Source organism: Balaenoptera musculus, chromosome 19, assembly GCF_009873245.2.
Source record: "Balaenoptera musculus isolate JJ_BM4_2016_0621 chromosome 19, mBalMus1.pri.v3, whole genome shotgun sequence".
Lineage (NCBI taxonomy): Eukaryota > Metazoa > Chordata > Mammalia > Artiodactyla > Balaenopteridae > Balaenoptera > Balaenoptera musculus.
The window spans coordinates 55,476,634-55,491,685 of NC_045803.1; the positions used below are offsets into that span (position 1 = coordinate 55,476,634).

General features: G+C 42.5%; 1 protein-coding gene across 1 annotated transcript in view; it reads left to right on the plus strand.

Annotated features, from left to right (window-relative positions):
* The window catches only part of CDH13 (cadherin 13), a 1,023,676-nt gene that overhangs the window by 826,743 nt on the left and 181,881 nt on the right, over positions 1-15,052 (plus strand). The gene's annotated exons all lie outside the window — the stretch shown is intronic.

The following is a 15,052-nucleotide window of genomic DNA, read 5'->3' on the forward strand; positions in this document are numbered from 1 at the left end:
TCAGTGTGTTAGTCAACCCAGTGACTACTGGAACTCTCAGTTACTGCGAAGAGTGCACTGATTGCTTGGTGCTCACATGATAAATCCTTCCTCAAGACATCATCCTGGCACAGCCCTCAGTCCCCTAGTCAGGCATTAACTAATAGGGGAAACGCAAAATGTTGATACTGCAGAGTATAGAGACAGAAGAGATTCACACTGAAAGTGCAAATTACTTTCTTTGCAATGGTGGAAAGTCACATTACTCTAAGATGCTGCCTAATTATCTGTAATTATGCCCAAAATAGTCAAGCTAGTTTGCTAGCCAGTTGAGGAATCACATCTTAAATGAATTTGTCACTAGAGAGAGAACGTGGGAACGTGGCAAAAGAGATTACTATATTTAGGGGAAAGATGGGGGCGGATCACATGCCACTTTCTTCTCGAAAAGCCTGTGATTGTGTGTAAACATTTTTGCTGAGGGAGCATTTATTACAGCTGCTCCATTTAGTATTTTACAATATTCAGAGGAAACTCTAATGTGAGTTCCAGGCTGTCCTGATAGTCAAATAGTTAAAGTATCTGTGAGTGAGATCTATTATCTAAATTCATAAAGTAAACTGTTTTTATATTTAAGATTTTTTTTCCTAAATATTAAGATTTTTTGAAATAAAGGAATGCAGTTCCATTGTAGAAAACACAGGAAATATAAAAGTTATAAAAATAACATTTATAATCCCATCAACCAGAGAAAACTACTGCTATTAATAACTGGGTGGGTTTCTTGTTAGTTCTTTACTATGCATAGTTTAATAACATTGGAATTTTAATATATGCATCATTGTCTAGTCACATTATTTCACTTAACTTTTATGAGCATTCTCACCTAATCAGTAGGCATTAAAGCATAGATGTTTAATGTCAAAATAATATATCTGCGGTTTTGATGTACCATCATTTACTTAACCACCAGTTTATTTTAGACATTTTTTTTTGCTATTATAAATAATTCTGCAATGGACACCTTGTACAGATATCTTTGCCTGTGTCTCTGCCTGTTTTCTTAATAAATGCCTAGGGGTAGAATGACTGGATCAAAGGGTATGATCATTTTAGGAGGTTATAGATTCAGATCTCAGTGCAATAGTGCCACTCCTGTTTGAGTCTTGCTTCCGAAATTTTCTAAACCTGGGTGTAGAAACAGTAGGTGAAAGTCTGGCTGGGAGGAGAAAGGAAGCTGTGAAAACTGGAAAAAAAACAAAAAAACAAGGAGAGCTAAAAAGCTGAACTCAGCCCGAAAATCATGGGATCCCTGGAGACCGGAAGAGTTAGTGGCAGGGGACAGCAAGCCAAACAAAAATGAGACTGAAGAAGAGATAAAGAAAAACAATTTAATGTAGGTATTGGAGGGGACATTAAATGGTGATGGAGGCAGGGATAAGAAGGCGATGGGGAAACGGAGAAGAAAATGTCGGACTAACTCTGATGGAAGGGTACACCACTTCCTAAGAACGTCCATGTCCCGGAAAGGCAGGGCTCTGCAGACCCGGGGCCACTGGGTGCAAGGACCAGTCAGCATGTACTGGGTGCAGCCCCTCATGACCATCTTACACTCAGAGGGTGCTCCTCGGGCACTTTGCCAGCCCGAATAGCCAGGTGGCTTGAAGGAGGAGAGGTCATTCACTGTAGCTCAGTGACTAGTTCACCCACAGTGTGCAAGGACACCATGGTGTGTACAGTGGGAACTCAAGCCCAGAAGCAGATCCATGTGTATCTTAGAAGCTTGTCATTCAAAGTGCAGTCCATGGACCAGCCGGATGGAAAACACCTGGAGGTTTGGTAGAAATTCATCATCTCAGACCCTGCCTGGCCCAGACCTACTGAATCACAGTCTGCATTTTGACAGGATCCTCCAGGTGATTCATGCCCACATCAAAATTTGAGAAGCCCTTAGAAGACACCTTTTCATATGGTTTTCAAACTTTGCTGGTGCTTAGATTTAAAAGTGCTGGTCTCTCTGATTCCACATTCATTGGAAAAGCCAAAGATTTATGTGAGTACTCATAGTTGGCTGAATCACGTGCGCTTTTAGAAGAGTGATTTCCAGATGTAGGACGCTTAGCATAGGTGGAGAAAACCCGTCGATAAGCCCAAGGCTGCTTGAAACCTTTGTGGCGTTTTGAGAACAGCAGTCTGCTTTGGGGATACTTTGCAAAGCCCATCAGAACAGGTGTTCCTGTTACAGGTTTTAAGCAGAATGTAGCAGGTTGGCTAACATTGCCTGTCCTCTCAGCTCCCAACCCCAGGAAGTCAAATATTTGCCATTCCAAGCCCTTTACATAAAACACCCATGCAAGGATACTCTGCTCTGTTTATAGCATCTTTTTATGTTTCTTCAATGAAAAATAATTTTGGAACCATGGGCTTACCAGAGGCAGGCAAAGCTAAGGCCTGGAAAAGCAAGATTAGTACCTGGAATGTTTTAACTGTTTTCTCTCCCATCCTAAGTAATTCAACCTGTGGACAATATTAATTTTAAATGTAATTACAAAGAGAGTTAATGGAAAAATTATGTAGGCACAGTACAAAATTTCAGTTTTTCATTTTCTTTCTGCCTGCAGCACTGTTCAAAGTTAACCATTATGAGGGGTTTGGAGACAATTTGGGTCTGGCATCAAGTCAGATAAATAATAATTTTTTATTATTGTTATTATGGTAAGGACTTCATAGGCTTTAAAGTAAGCCAGCCCTCAAAAATCCTTGCTCATGGTTTTAAATGGGAAGGAAGATTCCTCAGAGTTAGCATAAGGTGGAAAAGAGGAAACAAATACTAGGGAATAGGTACCCTGAGATAAAGAAGCCCACCACAGTCATCAGAACCGTGAGCAGACATATACTGAGCATCTACTCTGTGCCAAGCAGGGTGCAAAGTGCTTTACACGCATCCTCTCTTCCAAATAGAGATAACAAAGTTGAAGCTTGGAGGGGTCAAATAAATTGTCCAGAATCACACAGCCGTTGTGAGGGGCACCCCCGCTCCTACAGGCACACCAGAATTACAACTCTTTACAGTGCAGCTGTCAATGAGAGAGAGGTCTCAGAAGTAAGCCCAACTTATGTGGCCAATCCGCCTATGCCAAAGGAGGCAAGGATATACGACGGGGAAAAGACAGCCTTTTCAGTGGTGGTGCTGGGAAAACTGGGCAGCTACAAGCAACAGAATGAAACTGGACTGCTTTCTTACACCATATACAAAAATAAACTCAAGATGGATTAGAGGCTCAACTGTATGACTTGAAACCATAAAACTCCTAGAAGAAAATATAAGCAGTATGCTCCTGGACATCAGTCTTAATATCTTTTTGGAAATGTCTCCTCAGGTAAGGGAAACAAAAGCAAAAATAAACAAATGGGACTATATCAAATTAAAATGCTTTCGCACAGCAAAGGAAACTGTTAATAAAACAAAGCATAAACCTGGTAAAGGATCAATATCCAAAGTGTAAAAAGAACTCATCCAACTCAAAATCAAAAAAAAAAAAACAACCAAACAGCCCAATTTAAAAATAAGCAGAGGACCCCAATCAAGAATATTCCAAAGAAGACATACAAATGACCACCAGACACAGAAAGATGTTCAACATCACTGTCATCTGGAAAATGCAAATCAAAACCACAGTACAGTATCACCTCACATTTGTCAGAATGGGTATTATCAAAAAGACAACAAATAAGTGTTGGCAAGGATGTGGAGAAAAGGGAACCCTTGTGCACTGTTGGTGGGAATGTAAATTGGTGCAACCACTATGGAAATAGTATGGAGTCTCCCCCCAAAATTAAAAATAGAAACACTATACAATCCAGCAATTTCATTTCTGGGTATTTTCTAAAGAAAATAAAAACACTAATTCAGAAAGGTTCACGCACCCCTACCCCTATGTTCATTGCAGCATTATTTACAATAGCCAAGATACGGAAACAACCTAAGTGTCCATTGAAAGATGAATGGACAAAGAAGGTGTGGCATATAGATAGATTGATAGATAGATACACACATACTTACATACATACACACAATGGAATATTATTCGGTCATTAAAAAGAATAAAATCTTGCCATTTGTGATAACGCAGATGGACCTGGAGGGCATTTTGCTACGTGAAATCAGTCAAACCAAGACAAATACCATATGATATTGGGTTGGCCAAAGAAGTTCGTTCGGGTTTTTCCATAACATGAAAAACCCGAACAAACTTTTTGGCCAACCCAATATCCCTTAGATGTGCAATCTAAAAAAACAAAACAAATGGAAAAACATAACAAAACAGAAGCAGATTCACAGATACAGAGAACAAACGGGTGGTTGCCAGAGGGGAGAGAGACGGGAGGATGAGTTGAAGTAGGGAGATTTAGGGAGAGTATGAGGTATAAACTTCCAGTTGCAAAATAAATGAGTCACAGGGATGAAATGTGCAACATGGGGAATATAGTCAATAATATTGTAATAACTTTGTATGGTGACAGATGGTAACTAGACTTATCTCGATGATCATTTTATAATGTATAGAAATATCAAATCACTATGTTGTGCACCTAGAACTAACATAGTGTTGTAGGTCAATTACAGTTCCATTAAAAAAGTCATATAGCCGTAATTGTTTCAGTCAGGATTTGAACCTGGAGCTTAAGTCCTTCATCACCACACTCTCCTCCCTCTCTCATTTTGAGCATTTCTGACAAATCAAGGGACATGGAGAACAACAGGAAATATTTCCACAACATCAAGAAAACCACTTAGAACTGACCTTGGCCCTGACTTCAATAATTTATCCAGCAACGGGGCAAGCTTGTCATGGGGCACCCCACAGTTCACTCCACATTTGGGCAATTGGCAGATGGTCAAGGTGCCAGCTGGTGCCAGGGAGCTTTTTAGCAAAAGGAGTGTCCAGGCGTCTGCCTGCTGAGTCACTCACAAGCTGGAGGGGTCATTTCTTCCTGATGCGACAAGAGTCCTTCTGGGTGAACATAATAAATCACCTCTTATTGAAGGGATGAGAGTTTGGGACCATCACATTTGCTTTCTGCTAGCCCTTAGGATATCAGAGTGAATCCGCATTGTCTAGTAGGATGTTGGAAGGTCATAGGTCATGGGTCACAAAATTGGATCTGGATATACTAACGACCAGGAGCAGTTAGCAGAGAGTCGATGCTTTCAAAGAGAACCCTCCAGTGGGCACACACATCTGTAGGGGACAGGGACATATGTAATACCTGTGAAAGATATTTCCATTAAAACAGAGCTTAAAGGTAAAAAATGGAGGGATAGAGTATCCAGATTTGTCTGAAATACGCAACAGCCTCTTTCCTGACTGGTTATGCCTTTGGCAGCAGCAGTGTGTATGTAGTGAGTGCCTAACGTGTGAATAATGTACGTGTAATGTATGTCACTGCCTTAGAATAAGAAACGTGGGCACAGGTCTCGGGCACTTTAAATAATTTACGTTTTAAATCTACATCTTGTTGGAGAGTAATCTGAGCCTGCATGTAACATTTATGAATGCAAGTGAAACTTCTGTTTTTTTCAAAGCCAAATTGCCTTTTATTGAACGTTTGTATTTGAGTAAATTTAGTTGGCATCATTTCAACTTTGTTGAAATACCTAGTGCTTAAAGTGAGTGATGTGGGCCCTTGATATGATTTAATGAGAGCAACAGAGAAATTGCTCTGGGGAGGGGTAACCTTTAAATAATTACCCATGTGGTAAGTGAGAAAACAAGATCCACGGTCATGTTCAGTATGTTGGTGTCCGGAGTCCAGTGTCTGCAGTAATGTCAGGTCCTCTGTATCTACGGCAACAGCACAGAGGGGTCAGTGTCCAATACCGTGAAGAACCATATGCTTGCCTCCCACGTGGGGTCAGCATCTCATAAATCAGTCATGCTGGAGGCTGCAGAGAAGCAGGAGCCCTCTCCCGGAGCTAAAGAGAACACCTCCTCATTTGTTTTAAACACCGCTGTTTTGATCAGAAGCATTGCATGGAACTAGGAAGGCAGAGAGAAGAGAGATAGATGCAAAGATTTCATTCTAAAAAGTTAATGAAGTGATTCTGTAGCTAATGATAGCTAGTTACAATGTTGTTGAGTTATTACTATGGGCTAGTCACTGTGCTAGTCTCCTTACATATGTTACTTTATTTCATCTCTGTTTAGAAAAGCAAAAACCCTGAGGCAGGCACCCTAACTGTATCCATGTTCCAAATGAGAAGCGCGGCATGGATTATCAACTTCCCTCCTGTCACAAAGAACAAGGAGTTCAGCTCATAGCATTTTCTCGAAACTTTATGCTTTTTTGTGCTTCCCCAAATTCTCTGATTTGGAATCTTTTTATTAAATAAAATTTAAAGATTAAAGCAGATCAAACAACTGAGCAGTATACCTGTTGATTACTCAAATGATGGGGGCCACATTGTCTATTACCTTCCATAATGACAGTGGAAATGCTGGACCTTAGGGTTTGGAAGGGGTTTGAGCTCATGAAACCCTGATCCATTCAAGTTCCTATGACGCCCCAGCCCCTTTGAATGGAGCCTGCTACCTCCCTAATTATTTATATGGAAAATAGATACTCAGTGGCTTCTCTGTGCTGGTCCCTGGGAGAGGAGCTGAGTGAAGGCAAGAACAAGATACACAGAGTTCTTCCCAACATGGAGCTTAGACTCTGTGTTCTAGTCCAGGCTCTGAGCTGAAATCTTCTCTATTACTTTTAGCTATGGTTCCTAGCTCTTTACCCCGTAGCCACAGTGCTAAAAGTTGCATTGCTGCCCCCTGACAGCACTTCAAATATGTAGAAGCATAGTCATACCCCTTGAGTCTCCATCAAGCACAATCCACCTAGTCTCAGTTCTCTCATGGTCTCCACCCTGACACCTTCTACTCAGCAAATATGCAGCAGTTTCTCTTTCATATGGCGCTCAGAAGTGAAAGCAGAATCACACAGCCCAGTTGTATCATAAAGTACGCTGGTTGGGGTGACTGTAGGTTTTGGCAAGGATTCATTTGGTTGGAGGGAATAGAAACCCAATCCATCAACTCAGAGAGTAAAAATACCAAGTGGTTTCCCAGCTCTCCAGGGAAAGATAGACCACCAGGCCTGAGGTGTGGGAGGATTTGGGATGGCTCCAGGGACCTCAGCAACAGGGGTCCCTGGACCTTCCTCCTGTGAGCTCTGCCATTAATGTAAGTAGGCCACTTTCTCTGTGCGACGTCTTTTTGCATTGCTGCAAATGTATTCAGTCTCTTAGAATCTCAATTCCAAATTCACAAAAGGTGACTATGTTTGGTTCGCCCTTAATTATGAGTTGGTTCCCCTTTGGGGTGTGTCCACCTCTGGCCCAGGAAGCTATGCCCCTAGGCAAGCTATGCAAGGTTACATGTTCCATAAGGTCACTCCCTCCAGGGGCTGAGGGATGAGCAGATTAACCCAGAAGGGGAAGGGCAGATTGGAACAACCATGAAGTATAATCATCCGTAAACTCATGGTATGGCTCTTAAGAGTCTATTTCCTTTAAGTTTCCTCTCTAATTTTCTGTTATTACCAAACCAGTAGATCATTTTTGATTGACTATTCTTTTCTTCCCTTGAAAAAATCCATTCTAGTTTGTCCATCACTCCTTCAAAGATATTTGGAGGCAGAGAGGGAGTGCTATCAAAGTATATTTTTCCTCCCTCTCTGTGGGGGTCAATATTTAAGTCAATAGCAGCACAGTATAAAAAGAAAAACTACTAGCACCTAACATTTATTGAGTTTTTACTAGACTGTTGGCACTATTCTAAGCACTTTACATGTTTATTTCTTTTCTGCAGTGATCTTAGGCAAAATTGTTCAACCTCAGTGAGCCTCCATTTTCTCATTTGCAAAATGGTGATAATCCCTGATATACAAGGTGATGATGAAATTCAAGAGATAATGTAGCTAAATTTCTTATTAGTGCATAGTATGTGCTGAATAAATGGTGCCTGGTGATTGCTGTGATGGTGTCATCAACTCTAACAATGCTTAACAGCTCAGTAACAGAGCTGTTTTTTAATTCTTTAAAAGAGACCATTGCTCTGCTTCTGACTAACCCGTTTGAAGGCAGAGCACCAAGCTAAGCTGGGGATTCAGATATCCAAAGGGTGGGAGATGAATAATAAAAATGGTTAAAGTGACATGTTGGAATCCAGGAGAGCTGCAGTGCTATAGAGCCAGGATCCCAGAGAGCACAAATCTGTCCACAGAATATGGTCAAGACTCTGGAGAGCTCACAGTGGCTTCCGTGTGCTTTCCATATTCTTGATCTCAAAGGAAAGCAAAGCTCTGCATTAAGAACCCCAGCCTTGTAAATGGTCTAGCCTTTTGTTTTATGGGGAGGCTCTGTTGACAGTGGAACTCTAGGTGCTGAAAGGATAGTTCAGAACTAGAGTTCTAGTCTGAAGAGGGCATTGGAATTCTTTTTTTTTCCCACAATATATATTTTTTTAATTGAAGTGTAGTTGATATGTATATAATATTATATAAAATAGAGGTGTACAACATAGTGATTCACACTGTTTAAAGGTTATACTCCATTTACAGTTATTATAAAATATTTGCTATATTCTCCGTGTTGTACAATATATCCTTGTAGCTTATTTTATACCTTACAGTTTGTACCTCTTAATCCCCTACCCCTATATTGCCCCTCCCCCTTTCTTTCTACCCACTGGTAACCACTAATTTGTTATCTATATCTGTGAGTCTGCTTCTTTTTTGTTATGTTCTCTAGTTTATTGTATTTTTTTTTTAGATTCCACATGTAAGTGATATCATACAGTGTTTGTCTTTCTCTGTATTTCACCACTTAGCATAAGGACTCTGTGTTTTTGATTGGATTAGATCAGACATCAGTGTCCTTGCCAAGAGTAAGAACTTTTCATCTTTCCACCTCTGGGGAGTTTAGTTCTAGTAAGCCAGAATAGCAAAAACATCAAAAAAAGAAAAAACAGACAACATTAACTTCCTTTCTTATGTAACCCAGAGCGGACAGGAAGCAAGTATCGTAATCTGGTTCAGCGAAAACAGTGGGTTACATTTGGGTTCCATAAAATATCAGATGTTTGATCTCTATTTGCCTAGTTCAGTCTTCAATCTTAGTAGCCCTATATGAAGTTGCACAAGTAAAAAGAAGCTCATGAAAATAAACTTTCCGGCAAATGTAAGACTTTGGATAAAACGTATCTTGGCTAAATGGATTGTCTTTTCTCTTAATGAACCTTCATACAGTGTAGGCTAGGTGAATAGTTTCTCTGAAGTTGATGTGCTCGCACCCACGTGGAGTGTTTTTGCCTGTCTATTTTGGGTAGAAGAGACTTAGAACGAAAGTATCCTTGAAGGGAGGAGATTGTTAAGAAATAAACCATGTTTGTGCTGTGATAGAACTAATATCAAACACTGCCAGTGTGTGTGTGAAACATAGCTAGAAGTGCTGTTCTACTGATACAATAAACAACCCTGAGTGTATATTTGGTTCGACTGTGAGACAGCCAAAAGGAACGAGGACCTGAATTGTGTCCTGAGCTTGAACCTTGGAGACGTCCCCTTTCCTCTCTCTCTGGGGGTGTCTCCTCATCTGTTACAGGAGGAGACCTGGATTAGCTGGTTTGTGAGGTCCCTTTCATGGTCAGAAGTGCAGAGTGTGTGACTGATGAGTGAATGAACAGATTGCTTCTTGTCACCATATTCCAGAAATGGTTGATGGATTTGCAGAGAAAGGCAAGAAGTGGCATATACTGGTTGCTTCCTTTTCCTAGGTCATCCAGCAGATCCTAATCATGTGGGGAAGCATTACTGAATTCCAATTATGTAGAATATTACTAATTTTAAGGTAATGGCTATTCTTTGGGGGAATGTAAGCAGTCATGGAACCAGGGTGGGTTCCTGCGATGGACAGTGCATTTATTCACCTCAAATTCAACATGATGAAAATGTTTTTGAAGCTATATTTTTCTATCCTCGAAAAAGACTGAATTTAAAGTGGTGTTCGAAGAGAAAAAGCAACTATGAGCAAATGTATTAATTAGATTTTAAATGTTCACTTTTTACTGTAGAATTCATCCATTGGTTAAGCTGAGGTCTTGCTTGGGGGTGGGGAGGAGGGACACTTATCTCATCTCTCCTGATAATCAGTGTGCTTGAATCACACAGATTGCTGAAAGTTGTACATGTCATTCTGTGAATCCTCTTGACTACAGCGTGGGTCTCCTCTAGAAAAGACCACTTTTAGGAAGGCACATATGTACAAAACAGCAAGACTTCTTGAGAAACAGATCAAAAAGACTATAACTACCCAAACCAAAGCTGCCTGTCCTATTTTCTGCCTTCCCTCTGCCTCCTTCCAGGGTTGACCCACCCTCTATCTGAGTAACATGGCACCACAGCCATCCAGGAGAAGAAGCATGTGTTCTTTTCTTTATTCAGTGAAGCAGCTGTGAATGTGGGCCCTGGAATCTGAGAAACCCAGGTCTGAATATCAGTCCCTTCAAATCCTGCCTTTATGACTTTGGAAAAGTAATCTCAACTCTTAGTTTCCTCATCTGTAAGATGGAGATGTAGATCCTTCCTCACAGAGCAGTCATGAGGCCAAATGAGATCAAGTATGTGAAATGATTAGCACAATGCCTGGTACTTTGTAAATGTTCAATATATGGTAGGTACTACTAGTGTTATTATTACCATTGTTATTAGTCAAGTGCCTTCTGTGTACAAGGCACCATGCAAATTGCCAGGGATGCAAACTTGGACCTAGTCTGGGATTTCAAGTAGTTCAAAATCTAGTGGAGAAGAATGTTGGGTAAACAAGTAATTATGGAACAAGGTGGTAAGTGTTATGAAAATAGAGCATTGGCATAAACCCAAATCAGGATCATTAGAGGGTGAGGTAGGACTTCTTGGAAAAGGCAACATTTGGGCTGAGTTTTAACCTGAGTATCAAAGAGGTGAAAATACTATGTGACCTGTTTGGGGAACTCTAGGTCCATTCGTGAGGCAGAGTAAAGAGACTAGGGATATGACAAAGGAGAGCAGCCTTTCCCCTGCCTGGCTCCTCAGTTCTCATGTCCACCATAGGCCAGTTCCCTCAGAGTCCCGTTGTGAATGCTGTGAATTGTTCTTGCCAGTGAGAAGCGATCTCAGGTAGAGATGGAATGCCACATAGGGCCACCATGGCAAAGGGAATCTCTTGTTTTGTCTGTTACTTCTCAGTGTCTTTGAGTCTCTGCCTGCATCACTCTCGTGCCCTGAACCTGTCAAGTGTCAGGGTATTTTTGCATGTTTGCAGTTCATCAACACCCTTCAGGTCCAGTGATCCTTCTCGGACCCTTCGCCTTTAGAGAAACAGGTCAAACCTTGCCCAAGGCTTCCTCCTTGGTTTCTGGCTAAAATTGACCTCCTCAAAGAACCCTGACCCCAGACTCCTGCTCGACACCATGCACTGGAGTTCTCCAAGCCCTCTTCTCTGTTGCCGGCACACACTGCTTTTTCAGCCCTGACAGTCCTCATCTCAGATCCCTCCCTGGGATTCTCATCCCTCTGCCATTCTTCTTTTTTTCTTGCTTGTAGAGAGCTTTTCTGGAGAACTGATTACCAGGCCCCTTCTGTCCTCAAGAGTGCTTCTTTATCACAATGATTCCACTCTTTCAGGACATTTGGTGACATTTAGTTCATCTCCTGTTGTCTGCTTGGATGAATACTTGGAAACTCCCTGAGAGAACGGACGAGGCAGTAAGACATCTGAGAAATGCAATCTTTATGTGGTGGGTGAAGGTGATGGATTTTCACCTCCTTTCTTATACTTTTTCCAGCTGCATGGGGACCTCTGGGCATTCACCCTCCTCTTCTCTGCTTTCAGCTGATTTATTCTTTTCTGGTTTATTATTGTTCTGTGTACCTTGTCTGATTTTTCTTCTTTCAGTGTCCAGTTCTCATTCTGTAGCTTTTGCACTGTATTCTCAAAGTTGTGTGTCTATTGGCCTGACAGTTCCACAGTGCCATTCCCATATCTGGAGGAAATGCCAAATGCCTAATTGATGATTGGCACCTCTGCTCACAGTGGAAGGAAAGGTAGGCATTTCTCCCAACACCCATCCTTCGTTGGGAAGGGAGAGACTGCTCTTCCTCTTTCTACAACTTGTATTTCAATGCATAGAGAATGTCTTCCATATAGGACAGGAGTGGGATGGGGACCTCTGCCCCTCTTTGAACCCCTTACTCATTCTTCTTACAGGAGGATGAGTTGCTAAATGATTGTGGGTCTGGAACCTCCTTTGGGCCAAGTCTGCTGTTAGATAAGATCCCTGCATCTCAAAGTCAGTATCCCAGCTCCATTCTTCTTTCTTCCCCTTTCATTTTTTCCATCCAAATATAGCGGGCCCTTTGTGCCTGGGGTCTGAGCAGGCCCCTAGGCAGGCTGGAGATTTGCCCTCATAGTCCTGTCTTGTAAAGCAGGATAGAGGATCCGGTGGAGTCCCAGTCTCCAGTTCATTTTACAATAGTGCTCTGCCCTCAGAGTTATCAGTCACCTGCTCAGATATTAATTATCAAGTTCATCATTTCTCATCTTGCTGGCTCCTTGCATGTCACTTCCAGAGGCAAAATCCCAGAGGAGGAACCTCAGACCCACAAATGTCCCCGTTCCCTTGTCTCTCATCTCATGATACCCTCTGCCCAAGTCTCTCACCTTTCCTCTCTCCACTTCCCCATGTTCACTCCATCCCTAAGGCACTCACCACCTGCCATTCCCTGCATGTGAAATTATAGGCTCTTTGCTATTGTTCCACCTTCACCTGGAATGCCAGGTCGTGACCAGCTTCCCCATTTACCATCTGACCAACCCCTGCTTGTCCTCCAGAACTCGGATTCCACTTCACTGAACCTGATCGGATTCCAGGTGACCTCTGACTTCCCGGGCTGGCTGAGACGCCCCTCCTCCGTGCTTTCTTAAGCCCACGCCGTCTCCATCACAGCTCTCATTACCATGTTCTCTGAACCCTCCCCCACTTCCCCAGTAGCTTGTGAGTCTTTTGAAGGAAATGCCATATCGGTCGAACTCTCTGTTCCAAGAAACATGGGCAACCAGAAAAGGCATGAGGCACTAAAGCAGAGATTAACAAATGCCCCTTTAATTAAGGGCATGCCTATTAACTAGGAAACATCTGAACTTATGAGGTGCAGATGGGGAAACCAAGGCACAGGAAGAGTCGCTGGCAGAAGGCTTAGCCAGTAAATGGCACAGCTGGTACACTGAAGATTTATAAAACAGAAACATGTACTTGTTTAAATTTTTAAAAGAAAATGTGCACCAGTTCTGATCCTGTAAATTCTGTTGCCTCTAGCTGCAACCAAAGTAACAATTTGCCCCGTTCTACACGGAGGGATGCCCACAGCCCTGGAGAATCCTGTCTCCTTCCCCCCACACCCAGCTCACAGGCAGGCAGCAGGCTCATTAACTCATCGAATCCCCTTCTCACAAGCTCATTTCAAAGACGTTTCATTGGTCTGCACACAGGTGCTTGTGGAATGAAATGAAACTCGCCCCAAAACAAAGGGGAAAAAAGCCCATCCGATGCAAAATCTCTCTGCATTTCAGAAGCTGTCAAGATGAAAAATGAAGCCAGGAGTTTGGCCTTTAAAAATATTAATTTCTTGTAGAGATGAACTGGAGAGTGGTAGAGAGAAAATTCCCTTATCTCCTAGGAGGAGGGAACAGGACCAAATTCTGATCCTTCTTCCTGGGTCTTTCCAAACCCAGTGAGTACTTGTTTGCACTTCATTTGTGAAGTTTCCAAGCATAATGAACGTCCACATGTGTCCTGGAGTTATCAGTGAATCTCCTGTCCTGTTCTGAGCTTAGTTGATGTGATTCAATGTGCTTTGGCTCTGTTGTTTGGGGTTGGGGGATGAACACAATGGAAGCAAATCTGGCCAACTTCTGACTGGGGCAGGGTTTAGGCTCAAGTAAGGGCACCAGCAATGAATGAATGAATGAATGAATGCCTTGTTGCTAATAGACAGGAAGGACCAAGAAGACACAGGAGAAAGAAACGCATCCTGCTAACTTCTGACGGTCAAACTTAAGGAGATGGTGTCTGTTTCAGTAAGGTGCCTTTTCAAGCAGTTATAAAGGGTCCTCAGTCACCCTCCCCTCCCTCATACCCAGTCCGTCCCCCAGAAGCTCCTCATGACCTGCTCTCAAAGGCGTCCACTGCTCTGCACCGTCAGAGCCTCTGTCCTCGTTCTGCCCCTCGCCTCTCTTGCCTGGACCATTGCAGAGTCTCATAACTGCCTCTCCGTGCTGCCGACTCCACCATCCTCCTGCTGCCTCCAGAACATTCTCCTTTTCTAAAGCATCCTCGCCTGCTTAAAAATACTGATAACTCTATCTTGCCTAGTGCATCAACTCCAAGTCTTCAACATCTGCTCTCAAACCACTCTGCCAGCCTCCTCTCCTTTCCCTCTTTCTGCTGACTTCAGACTCCTGCCAAATATGTGTAACATTATTCCACAAACATACAAGGCTTTTTCATGCTCTCTGTCTTGTGCACACACTGTTCCTTCAGTCTACGTGCCCTTCCCGCCCTCGTCCACCTGAGGAACTCCTATGCATCTTTTCAGGCCCAGCTTACAGGCCCCGCCAAGCCTTCCCTGGACTTCCAAGTCGAATCAGCTGTGCCCCACACAATTCCACTGTGATGCCAGCCTCATTGCACGTGGTCTGTCACTTACTGAGCAATTGTCCCTGTAAGCCAGTCTGCTCAGGGCCATCTCTGAGAAATTGATGTGTCCTCCCTCCCCAGGGACTCACTTTAGGCAAGTTGCAGGGACCTGTGGGCTATGAACTGGACGCTCTTTTTTCTCTAGAAATGATATTCAAGAGACACTTGGATGAATGAAATAATAACACATGCAGCAAATATACTTTTGTTTTACTTTTTCCAAAAGTCTCATTCCCAATTTTCATCAGATTCAAAGGAGAAAAATCCTTCCAATTCCTAATCATCTC